Raw genomic sequence first — 6,683 nt, 5'->3', positions numbered from 1 at the left:
GCTCCCAGCCAGTATCTGATGCCAGCTTAAGGCCCTGGTCCTGTTTTTCAAAGCAATTAGTGTCTCAAGTTCCAACCACATCAAAGTCTGAATTCTCATCCATGAACCCCCATGGCATCTGTGAGCCTTTGGGAGGTCTTAAAGCTCAGAACAAAGCATCTAGGGAAGCTGTGAAGAAAATAAGGTAGGTTTTATCAATAGCTGTGGAATATTTTTCTAGTGGATATCAGGAAAGTCCAGACTCTGGTACACTTCAGGCATATTTCTTTAAGGTGGATTTACTTCCTGACTTAAAAGCACAACTCAGATAACTGTTTCATGCCAAAACTCTTCCCAAAGCCCTCATCATATCAAATGTCACCAGTTTCTACTCCCGTTTGGAAGAACTGGAAGAGGCCCTACGAAGTCCATTAGACTCTTAACGCTGCCACCAACCCTGCCTGCAACGTACAGATGGTCCAGCAGTTTAATACCCTTAGAGAAAGTACATAATGAATGCTGAATGCTACAAATGACATTTTTTTGGATGACTGACCATACCAGAGAGGAAGTTAGAAATTATTTTCATTTTGTATACACCTACGTCCTCACACCTGGCAGTTTTGCAGCTTTATCAGATGAATTACTTTGTTCATTCCTCTTACGAATTACAAGTAGATTTGGGAGGTTTGTTTAACTCCTCCAGGTTAAGCACCTTGACAAGAATCCAGGGTGATGTTATCCTACCTAGCACACCAGCCTGCAGGAAGACTGACTTGTCCCCAGTATCACCTAGTGGAATTACCAGGTTTATTTCCTTTGAAAACATGGTTTTCCATTTCCCCTTGATTTTAAGAATTATAAAGGGACATTCTTTTGCAGATGGACAGAATCTTATTCAGAGTATGTGTGTTAAGCAGACTTTAAAATGCAGTTTCTTAGGAACTATATTCTCTCCACATGGCTGTTTTCATTCAGTAATTCTCCTGCTGTTTTTCCCCCCTTCCAAGTGCATCCCTCTCATCATGAACTTTCTCAGCATCAAGTCCTGCTAGTGGCAGATGTGGTAATCTTGCTGTTCGCACCAACATCCATGACATCTCTTGTTAAAAAACAAACCCAGAGTAGCCCAGGCAACCCCTCACATCCATCATATCCTGTCCTTACTCAGACAAGATTAAAGACCCTTCAGTAATTAAAGATGGAAAGGTGTCATTGAAAGGTACAGGGCAGCTGGGGAAGGTGAGTTATCCAAGCAACACATCCATGAGTCTCTTGTCTCTTCTGACCCCTTGTTCTGAAGGCTACTGTTTGTAAATCAAGATTAATGAGAAGAACAGCACTTAAGTGCACCTGATCATAAATCTGGGAGAGTTAGTACACTCTCTGACAAGATTAATATATTTTATATCTGACACTGTGAAATGCTCTGTGTTCAATTTATTACCATCTCAGACCTGAAAGTGGAGCAAGAATTTCCTTGCAGTGCAAATTTCACTTTTTGCGGAGTGTTTCATTTGCAACTCTATATCCATTTTCATTCCTCCTGAGGTTATTTTCATTATGAAATAAACTTTTAATATCATTCCAGTATAATTACACATAAACCAACATATTGGCAAAAAGCCACAGAAGACTGTTGTTGGTTAGATCATTAAAACAATTTGGGAATTTTTTGAGGAAACATCAGAAAATGCCATTTCTCCTAATTCAAAACATTGCAAATGAAGGATTGTTCAAAAATTTGTCAGTTGGGGAGAAAAAAATCTGTAACCTAAACTACTTTTTAATATATGTTTTTACTTGAAACAGACTGAATTTCATATAGACCTGCTTTCTTCCTTTGAAATTTATAATGATCAGCAAATACTTCATTTACATTTTAAAAAGTCTGAACTCAAATTGCAGCAATTGCAATTTACTGAAACATGTATTTTCAACTAAGATAGTTCCTTCCTTTAAATTCCCACAGCTGATGAATAAGAATGGTTGAGATTTTGGGTTTCTGTCCTAATTTGAGACAAAAGCATTTTTCAAGTCTTGAATTTCTCAGTGATTGGGAAAACAATTCCCACAGTGCCATAATAGCCAAAAGAACTCAAATTGTAGCAGATATTCAGATGTCCAGAAGATCTTGAGCATGGTCAGTGAACACGCTGATGAACAATTCCTCAAGTTGTCTCCTTGGTGGGCTGAACACACCAGCATCAGACATTGCAGAGAAAATTATTTTGTGCAAGGCTACGCCAGTGACAATGACAGCGTGATAAGAACACATAACAAGCAGAGGTAATGCCACCCAACTCGTCCCATGCAGCTGAAATATAATGAAACAAGAAGAAATGGGACTCAGTCCAATTGAAGGAACTCCTCACTGGTTGCTTCCTCCCCATTTGTTTCTCCTGGAGCTGCCCTGTGGTCCCAGTGAGTGACCCCCAGGCACAATGGGCTGGTGGCACATCTCTTCCCGTGGCCACCTCCTCCTCCCAGGGCTGCACAATCATGTGTGCCAGAAAAGTACCTCCTGTCCTGTTCTGAATCAAAACCAGAGCTAGAGAGTAACCAAAGGCCCCAGTTTTATTCCTCTGGAGAGCAACAAATGGACACAAACCATCCATGTTTAAGATGCTCCTCCAATTCATGCCATAACTCCTGTGGCCTCCAGGCTGATGTATGCCACGGCAAGCACACACAGGAGAGAAGGCAATTTCCCTCCCAAGGCTCATCCCTGTTTCCCAGCTCCTGTTTTTACCCTATTTGATTTTCCTTTGCACATACAGCCCCGCTCTCACCAGTTCCTGCCCTCTCACACCACATTCCTAAAGGCAGCATCCCACAAAACGTTCACTTCTCATTATATTTCTTGCTCTTCTGTGCCACTGTCACCTCTGCCTACCACACCATATGTTCCCCATCTCTTCCCCACTGAGCAGTTTCTGGTCTCTGAAATCTGACAGCTGAAGTGACCTCCCCCTCGTGGTCCCCAGCTCTGTCTCAGCAGAAGTCAGAGACTGCAGTTGGAACACTCTGCTCTCCTCAGGAACCTGATAAACACCTGCAAATAAGGGTAAAAGCACATCCTCATTCCATCCTCAATCAGCTCCCTGTCCTGATGCTGTGGGGGTTTGGGGACACAGACATCTCCTGTTATTTGGCTGTAGAATGCTTATGCGGGTCCTCTCACCTGGTTGAGGTCACTGGGTGCTTCACAGCACAGAATCTGCTCCCCATATTACTACACACTATCCATTCCTAAAGCCTTTTTGTCACATTTTTTTCACCAGCACCACAGAAGAGCTTCTGCCATAGTGTGAACTCTCAAAGGGATTCTCAAGACACAAGGTCAGAATCTCACCCATAAACAAACCAGTTAGTCCTGTTCGTGCTCCAGCTCCACAGCCAGGACTAAAATAAAGCTAAGTCAAGTTCTCTAATCTTCCACAGTATAAAACACCCAGCAATCAGAGGCTTATTAGCAGATAATGATTTACTTTCTAGCCACCAGTTATTTGCAAAGGTCATCCACTCTCCCTGTCTGAAGTATCAGGGTTTCTCCAAAAGTCTACTCCATTTATCATTAGGGGGATTTACACTGTAAACAGGACAGCTGCATTACTGAGTCTAATTATACCCTGAGAAGACAAAGCACCGTGTGCCTACACATTGCACTGGAATTAGAAGTCCAGGTAGAACAGGAGAGAGGCTTTTAATTAAACAAAGTCAGTTATCTTTCACAGAAAGCCTCTGATTTAATTTAAGCACACACACAGGAAGAACAGCAGGTCAAGTACCTTCCCCATCTCGTGAACCTCAGGCCTAGTGATTGTCACACAGGATACAATCATGTCTACCCACCTGCCTCACATTTCTCTTTAGGAGTATTTCTTTCTCTTCTTGGCTTTCTTTCCTTTAATTAGGAGTAAGGAAAAGGTTGCAATGACTTCGTAACATGTCAGATTTAATCTGCATAAGACCCCACCACATGTTGGGGGGGGTGTGTGGCAGGAGTTTTTAATAAAGGATTACAGAATGCACCTGCTGTGGCTGAAATATTGTGAGCTTTTTCGAAGCTCTGGGAGGCCTGCATTAGGTCAGCTTTGACTTGAACATTTATTGCTTATCAACCTTTGGCACTGGGTTGGAGTCTGGAGCATGGTGATGATGTCAGCTGATTTAAATTGCCAAAAAAGTGATCAGCTTGTTTGCACAAAACCAGAGAAGTGTTTATCTTAATGGCTGTTGCAAAGATGGGCAGGATTCCTCTGGCCCAGGCAATATTTGTTTCTTTCTTCCCAAATGTCATCAGATAATGACTTTTATGCCAACAAGTTAATTGCAAAAGTAAAGCAATGAAAACATGTACTGAACCATAGTCACGTATTTTCTACATTTGCTTCCAAATTACTGTAAGGAATAGAGAGTTTCGTGAAGGAAGATTGCAGATACCATGGAAAATAAATGCTGTTTCTGAGCAAAACCATCATCCAGCCAAATGAGCTGCCAACTCTCCCCTTTGCTTGCACCTCTTGCACGGCTCACTGCTTCCATCTTCCACAGGGTGTAGGATATGGGGTCAGTCTCTTTCTCCATGTGAAGGAACTCAGCCCAGAGCTGCCCAGGACACACCTTTGGCCATTTGGTGCAGGTGTGGGACAGACATCCTCTCTCCAAACAGCTGAAGCAGCTCCACATTGCTCAGGCAGGTCCAGGATTGCTGGGACAGACAGAGGCAGAACCTGTACATTCTCCTATGTGTTTGAGAAACCTCCTGCTCACACTTCCTTTCCGTTTTCTGGTTTTGAGGTGATCTGAACTAAGACAAGCTCACGGTAGTGCACTGCCTGGTTCAGCAGCTCTTACAGCCCTGAGCAGAACCAGGAACAAGCAGTTACAGAGACCACTTCTCCAGGGCTGCAGAGCTGGACCAAGCATGCCTGGGAAACAACCCCCTTTGGGGTGTTAGGTGTCTCCTTTTGAATAAATCAGTTGTCAGTTCATTGCTCACAGCTGCCAGCGTGCACCAGACTATTTACTGCATCCCAGCCCTTTGGTTCTAATGGCTCACGATGGAGGTGAGAGACATCCTGAAAATACACGGAGCAGTGACAAGTGCTAATGGGGCTGCTCTCCTGCTTTAAAGCAATTCTATTAACACATTATGCTGCAACTGAGGGTAATTATTTCCAAGGGAAATGGCTAACCATGACCCATGATAGGCTCTCATAATGGCAATTAAACTCACATGTGACTAATATACATAAACATTAACTGAAGTTTGAGGATTTATTAAGATTTGCAGAGACATCTCCGAGGCCACAGAAGACAGTCTCCTTGGGTTGCAGAAACAAAATACAAAGTAAGAAAAGTGCTTGTTGGCTTATAAAGCTGAATAAATTAATTTCAGATTTTTAGTAATATTTTCAATTATAAAGGAATACCTCTGCAAATCTAACATTTTATTTAGTAAATGCACAAAAATGAAAGGGTTGACACTCATAATATGTAATAAAATATTACATTGTACCTTCAGTTAACTCTATGTTAACCTACATGATTGAAGAATATTCAAGAAGTGTTTGGACAACATGGTGTGATTTCTGGGGCAGTCCTGTACAGGGACAGGAGCTGGACTTCGATGATCCTTGTGGGTCTCTTCGAACTCAAGTTATTCTATGATTCTACCACTGAATATCACTATAATTTAGAAAAATGAGAGAGGGGATAAAAAAACCTGCTTACATTCCACTGTTTCTCATCTAGCATTGTCTTTCTCTCCCTTCCTGCAACCTGATGGCAGCACAGCATTGTGCATCCAATACTTCCCTGCCACACAAATAAGCAAAATACTAATAAATGGGATTCTCCTTGTCCCTTTGCAGTACCTAACTGGCTAAGCCAGTACTGGAGAGGGATGAAAGACAGCAGCTGATTCCTCTGCCGCTGGAAAATCTCCACCTGTCTCCCTCCTGACACTGGCTCTCCATTACATGCCAGTCACGCTTTCATTTACCACCAGCACAAATCCATCCCAGCAGGGGCTATAAACAGGGCCAACTGCAAAAGTGATAATGCAAGTTCTGCTGTGCCATGCAGCCTCAGGGTGTAACAGCCCTGCCAGCTGCACGAAGGGAAATCCTTCCAGGGGGTTCCACAGTGTCTTCTTGTGAGCTCTACCACGACAGACAACTGAGTGGATATCAGTGAGTTGCCAGCCTCCCACACCTCTCAGGGTGGCTCTGCTGTGGCAGGATGGCAGCTGGTTGCAGCTACAGAGCAGTTGGCAAACCTTTAGCCCTTTACAGGAAACCATTCTGCAGCACCTGTCTGCAAGAACCAAATGTTCTTATGAAGTTTCCCTGGCTGCACAATACTGTAAATGTTCCTGAAGAACAAATTGTGCTGTTTTGAGAGGATAAACTAGACTCTCATCTAATTCTGTCCATGCAAGAGCAGTGCAGGAGGCTTTAATGACTATCTTTCCATTGCCTTTTGAATGTGTTTATGCACAGTTTGGATACAAGGAGTGGAAGGAAAAGGAGAACAGAGATGAGGAAAATTTAGATCTACATCTCGGGTAGAATGAGCATAGCAGCAGCTTTTACCACGCAGCCAAGTTTTCCACTGCCTGTAAAGCCTCACAGTAGCTGCACACAGTCAATATTTGATAGACAAGTTGGCAAAGCTCTTACATCTCACATTACCTG

This window comes from Corvus kubaryi, unplaced genomic scaffold, assembly GCF_017639235.1.
Source record: "Corvus kubaryi isolate FWS band 111438036 unplaced genomic scaffold, C.kubaryi_AGA036_p1.0 136, whole genome shotgun sequence".
NCBI lineage: Eukaryota > Metazoa > Chordata > Aves > Passeriformes > Corvidae > Corvus > Corvus kubaryi.
The sequence above is the reverse complement of the archived record's forward strand: the minus strand, read 5'-3'. Positions refer to the sequence as shown.